The sequence below is a fragment of the Rissa tridactyla genome, chromosome 8 (assembly GCF_028500815.1).
Source record: "Rissa tridactyla isolate bRisTri1 chromosome 8, bRisTri1.patW.cur.20221130, whole genome shotgun sequence".
NCBI lineage: Eukaryota > Metazoa > Chordata > Aves > Charadriiformes > Laridae > Rissa > Rissa tridactyla.
Genome location: NC_071473.1, coordinates 15,064,460 through 15,080,284, shown reverse-complemented (window position 1 = coordinate 15,080,284; position 15,825 = coordinate 15,064,460). Strand labels below are relative to the sequence as shown.

The window sequence follows — 15,825 nt, the reverse complement described above, 5'->3', positions numbered from 1 at the left end:
AAGGGGGGGGGAAAGGAGCTCTTAAAACAAACGTAGGACTGATACACAGCATATTAGGCCTGCTGCTATTGGATATGCACAAGTAGAAATGGGAAGTTAATATGGAATTTCTAATTAGGGTCACATGCTAATGAACTCCCTCTTCATGTTAGTTTTATGCCGCTTCAGAAATTTTTTATCATATGCTTAAAAATTTATGGATAGAAACATTAATGAAAATGAAGCGTGAATTGGAAATTGTGCTATTATGGAGATGAGTATGACCATGGCTAGTCTGATTTCTAAGGAGGGATCCTTTTATTGCCATTTTTTTGAGGGATGAGAAATGATACAAGTAAAATTAATGACTAGACATATTCTTTGCCCTGGCTTGGCTGGTGTTATTATATTTAAAGTTATAAAAGTTGGATTTAATAAAATTTTGAATTAATTATAAGGGCAATTTTAATCATAACTGGCAGTCTTCTATAAGAGTAAAACCTGTAAATCAGCAGAAGTGTGAAATTAATATAGTGAAGTGCATATGTTTCTATACACCTATATGTGTATATATAATATATATACACATATGATATATATGTATATAAATACAGACACAACAGTTACACGCATATAGGTATGGTGAATGTTTTTATACTGACTTTTTTGCTGAAGGCTATCTCCTCTTCTTGCTGTCTGACAACAAAATTACTCTTAAGTTCTGTGGATGAATGTTTTGGGTGTAAATTTTCCAGAACTGGCATTTTTGTCTCTGGTATCTTATAAAAATCAATTGGGCTTGCTATTTAAAATGTCAAGCCCCAGAACACTACCTGTTGTATTGTTTCTTTCAGTCCCACTAAAATTATCATGCAGTCTTGTATAAAATATATTGAAAACATCTGGTAGTCTGTCTCGTTGGAATTGCCTTTGGAAATAGTCTAGTAACTTTTGACAGCTTGGCTTTACAAGGATATTGATTTCACTGTGGCTTTATCATGGAAAACTGATGAATGGTCAAAAGCTGAAAGTGATGTAAAACCCGGTTTATAGGTTTTATATGAAATGCATGTAATAAAATAAAGTAGGTTTATAAAACATTGTAAGGTATGCCCTTGTGAAAACATGAGAGCTAAAAAAGAATTTGGCAGCATTTTCATGCTGTGGATTACTTGGCCTGGGGACACTAAAACCATCTCCAGACTTGCTAGAGATGGACAAACAATGGAGCATACTTACTAAAAACAATACCATACGTTGCTAGTAATTATGTGATATTTGTGAGAAGATAAGCTTGCATAGATTACTGCTTTATCAATGTTTCCTTTTGAAATAGGCTATTAATACTGTACAGAAACCAATATGGGGAAAATATATTGTTCCCTTATTCCAATACCAAGAAAAAGTAGACAGAAACACAAATAACTGGAGGGGCACGTAACATAGGGAAACAGGAACTGCAATTTGGATGGAGAAATATCTTTTCTGTAGAACTGAGAACCTGAATAGGAAGAATTAGAGACAACATTGACCATCTGTATTGCAGTGGCCACAATAAAAGAAAGTAAGGAAAATATAGGAAACTAAATTGATTTCTTTCTGGAGGAAGTAATTACTTCACTGGTCAATTAAATATAAACACAATGAGAAGGTGTTGAAGTAGAAACACTTGTGTCAGTTCTGCAGAGCAGTGCGTTGCTGTGTGTACAAAATCCCCCAAGGGTTTGAGGTACGTGTTAATCTATAGTGCGGCTGGGGCTGTTCTGCGAGGGGGGGTGGGAGGAAGACGTCTCAGTAGGAAAGGCCCAACAACAAACGGCCTAATAAAATAGCTGTTTTAATAAGGTAGAATAAAAAGAGGAATAGAGATAGTGAGTAAATCTTGCATCCCTTCACTCGGCGAGAGCCCCACATTTGTGTAGTGTCGGGTAGACCCTGGAGGGGTCCCACACCGTGTTGCACAGATCCTGTCTGCGCAGAGAGTTTCCTCCTTTTTTGGTCAGTGAAGCTATTGTATCGTTTTCTTACAAAACCCACCTGTATTCATAAAGGCTGTTTGCATGAGAAGCTCTTGCTGCACTGTGAGCTGAAGGCAAGGCTGGGTGGGCAGGTTGTCCTGCAACCCCCCGGGCTGTGCAGCACGGCACCCTCTGAGGGACATGCTGGACCTGCAGCCCAGCCCAGTACAGGCCTGTGCTGGCTCTGGTGAACTGCTGCTGGGCTCACCAGTGCCTCCACGTGCTGTGGTTACCCGGTCAGGTATGAGACTGCATAATGGTAAACACTGGCCTCAGACAACTCTCCTTGAGTGCTGAATTGCTGCAAGACAGACGCAATGCAATGAGAGCAATTACCAACCTGTTTCTGAAGTTTCAGGCAATCCTCCTCAGTTCCCAGTCCTCCAGAACAGGAGATGTCACACCCCTTAAGATCCGTTATCAATTCAAACTACTACAGAAGTGGGGGGTGGGGTGGGGAAGAAAAATCAAAAGAAAAACTTGCAATTAGAAAATGCTGTGGTATAGCCTGGTTTAGTGAAGCCTGAATTAAAACTGGCAACTGTGGGTATTGCTTAAAAAAAATAAATAAATTGTACAATTCCCTAAATCTTGTTTTTTTTCATTGTGCAAAAAAGCATTGTCAACTTTGGTCAAGGCTAACATATAGATTAGTATCCAGGCTTGGGTACCATGCTCAAGAGAGATGTGGGGCCACTGGAGAGAATTCAGAGAAGCACAATGAGGGTAAGCAGAGCAAATCCTCCAAAATACAAGGAGGAAAAAGTGAACCAGTCATTGTCGTCTTATTTTCTCCGTGCCACTCAGTAGTTCTATCGTACCTCCCTTCTCTCATCTCTCTTTCAGGCAGAGCGATTATTTGCTGTTCAGTATTCCCTTTTATAAGAACTGCTCCATACCTTTAGTTAGCCTTGCTGCTTCTGATTAGCATTTTCATTAAACGAGGTACAGTGAATGAGTGACTTGTTGAAGGCTGCAAAGGGAACTCAAGTCTCCAGAGTTTGACTAGTGGAGTTATCACCAAACCGGTCTTCTTCTATAAGAATATAATAGGAGACATAAACCATAAATAGATTAAAATAAAAAAAAATTGAAGGAAAAAAGGAAGTTGCCTCACTCCAAGCAAAAGGTCAGTTTTCATTCTGGGGAGGATGACAAGTAGAATTCTTTAAGCGGAAAATTGCAAATGGAAAAAGGAACGGAACAGGAATTTTCTCACAGCCTCCTCTTTCCTTCTGTTGCGATTTTTGACTCGTAGGGTCCTCTCTGAGCAGTTGCATGGGTACAGCCATGAGGTATTAAATCAGGAAAGGCGGTTGAAACTAACAAATTAGTCTAAGATTTGTTTCAGCTGTTTCAAGAGCAGAGGAAAAGACAGCCTTTTGTTTATAGGTAACTGTGTTTCTAGGCTACAGCGGACCGGAATGTGGTATGGACTGCAGTGCTCTGCAGTAAAGGCACTTTATCTCAACCTTTATTCTTTTTGCGTTACAAGTAAGCTGCAGTTTTCAGGATTGCCACTGTCATTTGCGAGTGGCCTGCCCTGTTCTTTTCCCTTCTTGGAAGGTCTAACGGGGCTTTCATAGTGTCCTGTTCTTGAAGTGTAAAGCTTGTATTTGGTTACAGGAACGGCAAACTACTGTGATAATTGTCTTGCACTTTGTAGCTTTGCAGACACATTACCTTTCCCTGTCTAGCAATTTTGGCAATCTGATTACTTCATTTTAAAAGCCCTGATTGTGATGAAAAGAGAAAGATAAACCTTCAAGGATCAAAATATTTCCAACTGGATATAGAAGTAAAAGGGCTCTGCAGAAAAGTAACAGGTACAAGGAGATCATGCTGTGGCTTTACTTATTAAGAATCGTAAGTATTGGATACTTGCCACGCAGGAGAAAAATGAAAGAATATATACCCTGAAACATATTGAAAGAGAAATATTAATAGATTGAAGGCTAGTGTGTAATATGATTGAAAATTATGAAATGCTGAAATGATTGGCAAAGGATATGGCGTTTTGATTTTTGAGAAGATGGTTGAGAAAAGATAAATTTCCCATTCAGTTTTTTAGACACACACTGTAATTAGCGATGTCATAATTTGATAAGCCAAATATATTTTATTAAGCATACGTGATCCTGACTTCGTGTACTGTAAGGGGTACAGTAACTGTATGACTATTAACTACTTGAACTGTGACAAAATAAGATGTTGCCTGATATGTCTCATAAATATTGTTTTGTCCTGCATTCAGCTTTTGGACAAATGTTTTTTGCAGCATTTTAGAGTTATGGTTATTTCAAAGCTTGAAGCACGTGGTAACTGATGAACATAACGAAGTGTGTTGAGCTTGGGCTTGTAATTGCCAGTGAGAAGTGTTCCAGTAGCCCTTCTCTGCACAGAGAGGCCTGGAGGTGGCTGTCTCAATGCAGAGCCAATATGCTCAGGGAAATGAAGGAATGTTAATTCATCTTAACAGAACTGAATTAACAGGATTGAGATTCGGGATTCTTGCCCTCAACTGTGAGAAGAATCTCACACTAAACTTATTCCTCTGCACCCCATTAGGAACTCCAACCCTTCTTTTAATCAATGTTGTTACAATACTGCTAGCATTAACTGATTATTTTTTTCCAAGATACTTTTGTAATTGAACTTGATTCTGCCTTTCTATTCATCAAGAAATTATTGCTCATAATTTCAACGAAATACTTTTAAACTTTTGGAATCTGAGACATTTATGAATGCTACAACGTAAAAACTAAAGAAAGTAGATATGCAAACATTACAGCCGATCACTTGTGAGGTAACTTAATAGGATTGCTACTAGCAAGCTTACTCTTAATGGCTTTTACAAACTGGTTTATTATATCAAACTGCTGCTATAAAAAGTAAGGAATTAAAGAGAATGCATGAGACATAAAGGGAGGGGGAAAGAAAAATCTTAAGAAACCTACAAGCCTGTCTGAGATTTATTTTACATGTTTTAATTTTGTTAGTAGGATAAATAATTGCAAAGTTTTAAATTGTATATAAGTTTGTAACAAAAAAAATAAAAAAATTAGAGTGCCACTTTAAAACATAGTCATCAGCTGTATATGCAGTCATTAATCAACTCATCTCACTACATAACTGATGCTATTTGACATTTTGCAAACTGCAAAATTATCCTGCAGCCTTGCTGCTCTGTGAAGCAGAAATGAGGTAGGAGCGTAGCCAGCCCAGGGGAGGATCTGCAGCAAATCAAGGTGTGGATTTGGTGATGGTCCAAACCCACTGCTTCTGCCATTACACGTGGCTAAAATGAATGGCCCGGCTCCTCCTCACTTCATTGCGTTTTTTCAGAGGTGCAGACGTATTGCAGTTTTGATTGTGCAGCATGAGTCGACAGGGCTGGATACACGTAGAAAACATACCTTGAGACATCCCCATATTTTCTTTTACTGTAAGTTAATTTTTTCTCAGTTATTGTCTTAGGTTGTGACAGGTCTGTGAGATAAAGAAATTGCCTTTTCTAGAGCACAAGCTAATGAAGCCGTATGGGGGAGGAGAGTGAAGAGTTAGTAGCTCTAAGTTAGCAGCAGTGTCACATGACAGAGCCGTGATTATGGGGCCCACAGTCTCTGTAGCGTATTTTTTCCCCAAAGCCATCTAGCTATAAAGTCAAAAAGGTGTTTTGTGAGTTAACCTGTTTTGAGTGGTTATGATTTCCATTAGCTGAGAACTGATGGGTTAAAATGTGCTGGGTTTTCTAAATGAATTTGTATCTTTTACTTCTGAACTTAAGAACTGATACCTGAAAAGTTTTGAAATAACTAACAGAGCTGAAAATATTTGAAATAGAAACCATTTCTAACCTAAGGCTAGTCATTTATTGCTGTACTCTTTTTAGCAGTGACACACATACGTGTGTCGACACACATACATGTGTGTGCATAGATCTATACGTTTATATAGTCACATAAAATATACATAGAAAAAATATTGAAATAGAGCAGCTTGTTGGCTGAACAAATGTTATGCTCGATTGAAACATACAAAGGACACTTTAAGTATATGCTGGGCTACCTCCCTACAAGCTTAAAGACACCACATACTGTGTTACTCATTCTTTTCTAATTCAAAGTCAAGCTACTGTACTGGACCAATACATTTTTAGGCTCATACCAAATAATGAATTTTCACAGTACATGCCATAAAATGAATTGGCAGATTTTGTGAGTGATTGGACTGTAAATCTGAAATGAGACTCCCTTCGTCACAGTTTCAGTTCTTCCCACCAACTGTTCAGATGCCTCAGGTGCCAGAACGGATTAGAAAACCCTGTGAGAAAGGATGGCAGTTCTGCTGATGATAGTGAAAATGCAGCACTATTTTTTTTCTGCTTTTAACTGAACACGGTGCGCACAGTATGAAGCTTTACATTTTACAGTCTTAGCCTAGGTCATAAGAAAATTCTGTTACGATGCATCAGCTACCTTTATGTTTATAATCAGAGCTAATGCTATAAAGTCACATCCTGCAGGTATTAACCCTGTTTTCAAGCATTTCTTTTTGTTATACATAAAGATATGAAATATAAATGACTAGTACACAGTGGCAGAAAAACATTTAAAGTGGTAGTATGCCTTCAAAATTACATTTTCATGACTCTGATACTAGCACAATTTCACAATAATACAGTCATGTTCTAAAAAATCCTGCCATTGTTAGTCATAAAATGAGTTTATGTTCCCAAAGACATTGTAGGAAAGAGCTGTCGTTAAAGTCTGAGTGCGCGGCAGGAGGCAGTTGACAGTGCCTCTTTTAATCGTGTAGTCCTAGGACATAATGCTGTCAATATGCTTCAATTAATAACAGAAACTACCACCAATTTCATTAGGGTCCCAATTTGTCCCCAAAATTTGTTTTCTTAACAAACAAAGTTTTATTGTTCCAAAAGAACTTGGAGCAAACCAGCCTTCATCATAACCCTAACATCAGCTCCAGTGAGATTCCCCATGCTGTTGTTAATTTCCAAAAGAAATGAGGAGCAGTTATACTGGGAATTGGTGGATTTGGGTATAAACTGTTTAATCTTTCTGTCCTAGCCTGAATGAGACTTAACAAAATGACCAGGAAAGCTACAGATCTTGCTTTTACAAGGAAGGTATAGGTTTTGCATTAACATCATGCAAAAATCAAACCAACATAATCAAACCCTTCCATTTTGTTGAACAGGATCATGGTTACACTACCGCTCAGACAGACTGATTATTTTTTTTCTTGTGATTCTGGTGGCTTTCAGGTGAATCGGGCCCTGGCTGACAGGCTCTTTCCATAGATCAGGGTTAAATGCCTTGCTGTGTCATTGGAATAGACGTGTCAGCCAAGAAAAATCACAGCAGCACAATACACCCGAGTTTCTCCCTAGCTGGGGCGCTGTTCCGTTTGGTTGGCGAACCCTTTCCTTCATTAATAAATCTGGCGTGCGCTCTGTGTGCTCATGCAATTCCGTAGTTTCACTTCTCCTAAGCAAGGGTAATAGGTAATGTTTGTACTTAAAGAGATGAATTTAATGATGTATCATTAGCTCGGTAAATTAGAAGTTACTTAGCAGCTCAGAAAGGAGGCATAGTAGCAATAGAAGGGATTTTTTTTGTTTTAATTTAAGATATTTGTCTTAAGAAAGTAAAAATAGGGTACAATGTGTATTATATGTACATTTTGTACATATTTTTATATATTTGATTATTTTGTTTTCTAAAGCAAAATATGATAGAAATTGTTAAAGGAAAATATATCATGCCAGAGCCAACAACCCAAGACATGAGGCTGTTGCCGAACCACATCCACGGGTCCAACCAGTAGTGAGGCTTCAGATTTGTTCCAACAGGCACTCCTGCACGCTACATGCGGCTGTGCATATATGTATAGACACAGTCAGCCCCACGGATCACAGACAGATACTCAGAGCACCCAGTTGAACATAGACAGCACCAATGGTCTCATCCTGCTCCCCAGTATGCACAGACAGCATGGAAGTTCACTAGTGAAAATATATACGTGTGTGTACAAGGTGGATCCCTCCAGCAGCTGGGTTCAGACGTGTAAGCACACCAAGATCTCTTTTTAAGTGTAATTTTGATATTAGTTCTAGTTCTAGATCTAGATCTAGTTCTAGTTCTAGATCTAATATCTAATATTAGATACATCATCCTAACTGAGATGATTTTACTCTGTTTTGTGGGGAATATTAGAACTTATCCTGTAATACTGTCATCCTGTTTGCGTAATTACCAGACAAAGCACTGATTAGGCTTAAACTCAAATAGATTTTACATTGTCTGAAGTATATAAATCGAAAGTAAAATCAGAGTTCTTTTGAAGAAAGGACCTAATAATGATTAAGAGCTACCTTTTTTTCTCTTGTACCTTTCAATTGGTTGTAGGACTGCATGGTGTGACTGATTAAAATCAATAATTTAGAAACTGACAAAACAATACATTACAGAAAGGATAAGAGTCAGTAGGACAACAAAATGATACAAATGATCCTGACTATAACATTTAAAGCTTTTAAAGTTTAACACCTTTCCACTTTTTTCCCCATCTTCCCAAAAATCTCAGCATTGCCAGCAAAGTAATCAGTATCAGGTTTTCAGCTATGGGGAGGAGAGCATAAATAATTTCAAGAGTTTAAGAACAGGAAATAAGAAGGGAGAAGAGGAAAGGTGCAAATGTCAGGAAGTGAATGCATTTTTTTCTATATGTAAAAAAGGGCTTACTAGGAATCTCTTTGGCTATATAATAATCTTTCATCATGACTTCACTGAGACATGTTACTGCTTTTTCAAGAAATAGAGTGTTTTAGTTTACAGCCTACAAATACTGAAAAGTACCTTAATGAACATTCATTAGGTTAAATTTGAATTGTTTAACTCTTGAGTGCATGGTCTTATATTGTTTGGGTAGTTAATTGTTGCTGCTCTTTGCTTATTTGTATGGCTATAAAGACAAGGATATCTAGCCAGGTGTTAAAAACCCCTTTAATACATGTTGAAAAGTCCAAAATTAAAATATGTTCTCTGCCCAGAGAATTTCATTTGAAGACATTGGGAAGAAGGGAATATAAGGAAATAGTAAAGCATCATACTACCTGACACTGATTCAGGGTACCAGTTTGTCAAGCTTCGGTACCCACCACAGCAAAGTGAAGCAAAAAGAGAGATTGAGGAGGGGGAGAATCATAGACTCGTAGAATGGTTAGAGTTGGAAGCAGGGACACCTCCCACCACACCAGGTTGCTCCAAGCCCCGTCCAGCCTGGTCTTGAACACCTCCAGGGATGGGGCAGCCACAGCTTCTCTGGGCAACTTGGGACAGGGGCTCACCACCCTCAGAGTGAAAAATTTCTTCCAAATATCTAATCTAAATCTACCCAGCTCAGCAAATGTAAGGGGCAGCATGAAGGAAAAGTAAAGAAGCATATATCTGAAAATGTTAGAAATAAGCAATGGCTGTTTGAAGGTGGGAAACTGATACTTCTGTTCATGAGACACGTGGAAAGAGGTGGGACTGTCTGAGGGGATAGAGAGGGCAGATGTAAAACAATGACTGATATGGTCTAAACAGTTTCACACAATTACGTTTGCAGCAGCAATTTAAAAAGTTGTGAGTAGAGAAAAACAGCTAAGGTGGAAGAAGATATTACTTGTATAGATGATGTAATGAGGTGTCAAGTGAGAATTTAAGTTTTCTGAATGGATACGAAGTGCTAGATTTTAGAAATGTTATACAGAAAAAAAACCCTGGAAGTTTTGCCAGGAGTTCAAGATGATAAATGTATGGAGGGTTGAAAAAGGAGGGCCTGAAAGCCAAAAGGCAATAGGAAAAAATAAAGTTCTGTTTTGAACTTGAAGCACTTGTTAGATATCCATGAGGAGATGTGATAAAGACAAGTTAAGATTTAGTTCAAATATGTAGATTGGAGAGATGACCCTATGAGTCATACGAAAACGTCTTTATAGGTGATAAATGGCCAAAGGTAAGATGTGTAGGAAAAAGAGCGGGAAAGCAAGGACAGGCACCTCTTAGAGCACCTAAAAAAAGCTGACAGTAGACAAGAAGATGTCATGGATAATGAGAAAGGGTAATTACATGAGGAATTATGGTCAGCTGTCTGGCTGATGTTACAGAAAGTGGTTTACAGATTAGATGAGTATGAACATGAAGTACTAGCTTTTAGCCTTGGCTTAGAAAACGTTCATTAGAAGGCGCTGCCAACCACATTTCCTGAAACAGATGGATTGCATGGGAGAACAGAATGAGAAGTGTTGAAGGGAAACTCCATGATATGCTTGTAAACACTGCTTCAGCAAGTTTAAAGAGGTTATGGAACATAGAAAGCAGCAAGCGGAACTGTTGATCTTTGTCTTAAGATGGGAGTGACCAGAAAGGAGCAGGTGATTACAGAGAAGTATAAAGACAGGAAACTAACGTCAAAAAGTGAAAAGAGGGAGTAGTCTTAAAAAAGACAACAGAGGCCTTGCGGAGGAAAAGGGCTTTTTTGAAATAACAAAAGAAGGGGAGCAAGGATTTTTTTTTTTTTTTTTTTTTTTTTTTTTTAAGCAGGGCTCACTGCCTAGGCACCAAATCATGATTTAAAAACCCTGATAAGCATCTCTGTGAACTGCATTCCACTGCAAAGACAACCAAGACAGCTTAAAACTAGTCTGTGTATTTCTTGGTGCGGCATTATGCAGTGTGGACAGGTGCCTCATTAACCAGGATGAGAATTTCTGCTTTCTCTTTGTGGAAGAAGGCCTTACATAAATATGTGAAATAAATATGCAGCTTCGAAATGTTAAATAATGAGTTTTGGTGAAATTAAGACTGAATTCAGACTTTCCCAAATATCAAGTTCACATATTATCTAGGTTCTGTGATTACAGGGGAAATAATACTAGCTATGATGGTATGAGACAGCCTTATAGGTATGGCTGAGGATGGCTTACTGTTTAACAGCCAAGATTTCAAACTAGTGTCTAGAAACAAAAAAGGTCTGAACAGTTTTCACAAAAAGGCGGTAAACAGTATATTCTTACTTTTATAACGGAATAAAGTGTTAGAATAAAAATACACAGTAGCACAAAACCTCTTGCCTTTAGTAGTCTGAGATATATCTTTCTTAACTTCATACTTTCGTGTTTTAAAGCGAAAACTATTAATTTTCCTAATGAGGCATTCTAGAGCAGTGTTTCTTTATGTAATGATAATCTTCTGCTAGTTTTCCTTCATTTGCTTTTAATAATACTTACAAAATAATTTAGTCTGCAGGTGTAACCAAATCTGAGCCTTCAGGCTATTCCAATCACACAGTTAGTATCTAATTATTATAAAGAGGCAAGTTATTGTTATACCTGATGGTAGTTGGAAAAGAAGATAATTGAATTGAAACAAAACAAGACTTCACAGAAGACTCTTGTATTTCTCAGTACTTTTGCTTTTTCGATCACATGTTTCACTTCAGTGTTTTACAATATTTTTTATTGCTCGCTTATTTGCTGACTATTAAATTCACTAACTGTCTGTCTTGGTTTGAGACAAAATTTCTTTCTTTCTCTCTATGCTAACTAAAAACAAAGGTGCTAAGTAAAACACAAGGCAAGTATCTTAGAATTCAAGTTATCCATGTGATTTTGGTTAGTTGCCTTTGCTTGTGTGTTGGATATCTTTTTAGGGTAAAACACCTTAACAAGTGTCTTACAGGTGCTATATTGCGTACCACAAACTATGGAGTCTACAGAACAGTGAAAGGAAGAATGTTCTCTTGTGGGCCTGGACTGAGACTAAAGCAGGTTAATTCTAAAATAATGACAGGTTCCCCAGAATATACAAATATAAGTCCTGTCACCTCCATCTCCTCATGACTCTTTGGTGTCTCTTGCTAGAAGCAAGAAATAATTTAGTCCTTTTTCTGCCATCCCTGCTTCTGCGAATAGATTTATCCTAAATAAAAGGTGAAGAAGGGTGAGAAAATGGAGATGACAGGCATAAAGTAAACGAGAACCAAAAAGTTCAGTGTTAGCATGTTCAGCTCAATATTTCCACTTCCAGAAACATATTTCTACCTTTACTTGCAATATCAGCCCTTTTTGTGCTGCTGATTTTTAGTAGAAAGTGTAGTAAGGACTCGAATTAGCGAAAACATTGTTAAATAGGATATACAGGTGAAGGATCAGGGTGATTTTTTTAAAAAGAAGGCTATGACTCTCGAAGCTATTAGTCCTGCTTGAAATGGTAAATAAGGAATACCCATGTTGATATAGAATGCCTGGGTTTCCAAAAGACACTTGGTAAAGTCCCTCATGAAAGGCTCTAAAGAAACTATGCAGCCATGTGATGAAGTAGAAGGTCCTTACGTAGACAAAAATACTGGTTAAAGATGGTCAGTGTTCACAGTGGTGTGAGGTTACCGACTGGGATCCCTGCAATTCAATGTATTTGTTGAAAGAGAGGTCTTTAGTGACAAGTTTTTCTGATGATACAAAGTTGTTTAGAATATTTAAGATAAGGATCAACTAAAAAATTGCAGAAGGACTTTATGAGACCAAGAAACTGATGGAACTCAACGTAAATAAATTCAAATTGAAGCACAAGAAAAAGACAAACCAAACTTCACAGGTAAAATGATGAACATGAGCAGAGTAGAAACAGAAACAACTTCAAACAGAAAAAAATTATGGGAAATATGAAAGAGGTCTATAAAAGTTATAGGAAAAAGTGGACAAGATTGATTTGGGTTTTTTGGTCATTGTTGGTTGTTATTTTTTTCTTTGTTCCTTCCACTGCCAATAAAGAACATCAGATGATGGTAGTAGGTGTCAAGTTTAGAAAGAGCAAAAGGCAGCAGTACTTCCTACAATGTAGATACAGATTTAGAAATTCTTGCAACAGGATGTTGAAAATGCTAAATGTTTAGTTGGGTCCAAGGGGAGACTGGAGAATTGCGTGGAAAAGAATTCCGTCAGAAAATATTAAACACAAAAATGTAAGTAGAAGTTTCAAAACCACAAACTATTTGAGACTGGGAGAGCAGTCAGGGGAATACTTATTCCTCCTTTGCCCTCCAACAAATTAGAAAAATTCAAAAGTAGGAACAGTTGAAAGAGAAGAAATGTGGAAGCAGAAGTTTCCTTTAAATGGAAGAGTTATCTCAGTTGCTACTCCAGTAATTAGGAAATGACTACCTGGTGGTAAAAAAAAAAAAAAAAAAAAAAAAAAAAAGGCAGATGGAATGAAGCTGTTGTCCTAAAAGTAATATTAAAAAACTCAGACTAATTATTTTTGATCTGAAGCTCTCTGCCTCAGTCATTTACCTACCCAGCCTGCACTAACAGCTCTATGAATTAGTAGTAACCTAATTATCGTCATTAAGCAGGTGTATCCAGTGTGTTTTTTCTTGTGTTGGTGTGTTTTCTGTTTGCAAATCTTCATGGCATCCACAAGTAAAATGTAAAAAAGGTAGAAAACAATTAGGTATACCTAGAAAAAATGCCAGAAAAAAAGACATTTGGAATAATTATCTGTTTGCAGTGCAAAGTCAGCAGTTTCTGCAAACTTCTAAAATAAGATTATAAAAGATGAAACAAAAGCTTACTTCAGCTTTAAAAAAAAAAAAAAAGTAAGCAATTTTAAACTGTACTTTTCCCCAGGGAGAGTTGAAAATATTTCTAACAAGGTTTAATAAAAGTATTTGCTGGATGATAACATTTTTCCTAATGATTTCTTAATTTCTAGAATACTTAATTGTACATCTCAGGGGCATGAGGTTAAGGCAGTATATTTGCATGTTGAAAGTATGCACTGTATTCCTTTTTTTCCAGTTTTAGATAAGAGATTTTGTCTTTCTTTCCTCCAAATATTTGAGAAATCAGAAGGCTACTTGTAAATTAATGTCACATGTACAAGCTGTCTTCATGTCAGTAAAATCTCACTGAAGCACTCTGAGTGAGGAAATGTCATTTGCTTTAAGGTAACTCTCCTTTCAATTAATTCCGAAAGAAACACAAGTCCACGAGTCAGAAGTTTTTCAAGTTCACCCAAGGAACAAGAAAATGGTCCCCTGAATAGAAGGTTACTTCTTCTTCCCCACGCCCAAACCATCTCATAAGTGGGAGAAGGACCAAGAAATCCATTTACATGTTTTCTTTTGTGTCGGTCTGAACATTCTCATTCATTGGAATATAATCCATGCTCCTATCCGATCCCGATGGGACAAAGAGAGCGTTTATGAGAGTGATGTCCATGAAATTGTTTGTTTTTAAGAAAGCTCAGGCACAAGGTGAGTCAAGAAGGTGGCTGACTTTTACAAAGTTGTGGAGTTGAAAGATAAATATCATCTGGTTAAGCGGTTCCTGAAAAGGGAATGGTGCAAAGTTCAAAATGAATTTCGGGGAAATAGCTTTAAGTTAGTGAAATAGTCACCAGTGTAAGTGGCAGTGGTTCAGACTTTCTTCCCCAATTAGAAAGGCAGACTCCATTCAAGTTAACCTTGTAATCTTGAAGGGTTATTGATTATAAAATGAATGGCTATGTTTTCTTCATTTATTTTTTTCTTTTTACAGAAACTGTGGTTGATGTTACCAATTTGAACTAGGAAGTAGCTTTAGCCGACAAGAAATAATGTATTTTAAAGGAATGCAAATCCCTTATAAAACACTTGAAGCGTTATTTTATGTTTTCTTTCCTAGAGTTTACTGGCTTCACTGCATTATGGAATGATGACCTTGGTACCTATAACTTTTTTTCCGCAGTTGAAAAGATTTCTGTACAGATTGTGACTGTTTTAATTGTAATATGTTATAGGTCACAGGGGAACCTGTGAATTACAACAGCCCTTTCCCACCCCATTTAGGTAATAAAGCAATAGCTCTCACCCCTAAACAAGAACATATGTAAAATAGAAATAAAAAAGGAAGTAAAGGGAATGGTCGTTTCAAATCTTAAATACATGAAACCATGCAAATATATTAGGAGTGGGAGCAAAACGTGTAAAATAAATCTTTGGGAATCCAAATTAACATGAGCATCCAGAGCCAGGGCCACGGCAGAGTTTGCTACCCAGCTGCACCTCTGTGCTGCTGAGCGGGTTCAGCCTTTCCCACGGCTTCGTTACTGCATCTCGTTCTGCCGCAGTTGCTCACGTGCACTCCCCAGTGTCTGCAGAAACTGTAACCACACCCCCAAGACAAGGGTTTTCATGATGCTTTACTGGAAACAAACTCAAATAGACAGTGCCACACGATCTAAATCAGAATCTGTTAATCCAAAAATTATAAATGATGTTCATTTTAAAATGGAGAAAAAGGCTTTCTAATTAGTTCGCTACTTTAAAACTTAAATTCATATAATGGTACACAGAACTTTTGTTTGTCTGAGATTATGGTTTTGCAGTTGCAGCAAAATAATCCAATTAAGTGTTGGATGGTTTTTTTCTCACTTTCCAAGTTAGCGTACCACATTAATAATCTGTGTGTGTACCAATTTTTCACTGTTGTTCCTGTTACAAATATAATTTTGATTGCAAGTAACACATTGTTTGGTGTACATACTGATAGCTTCCCAATGCATTGCATGCTTAGGATTTATGAAGCGTTTAATATGGTTTTTTGTTGACGTTTCCAAGTCCTCAGTTTCACAGTTACATGTTAGGGACTGGGTTTATATATTTGCTTATACATAAAAGATGCAACAGTGTATCCTTAAAAAAGAAACCTAACCTCATTTCAGAATTCTTTTTGCATGCTTTTTCTACAAAACATGGATAGCTTCATCCTGTCTTACTT

General features: G+C 37.3%; 1 protein-coding gene across 4 annotated transcripts in view; it reads left to right on the top strand.

Moving 5' to 3' along the window:
* RBFOX1 (RNA binding fox-1 homolog 1) overlaps positions 1 to 15,825 on the top strand; it is a 1,295,853-nt gene that overhangs the window by 849,211 nt on the left and 430,817 nt on the right. The gene's annotated exons all lie outside the window — the stretch shown is intronic.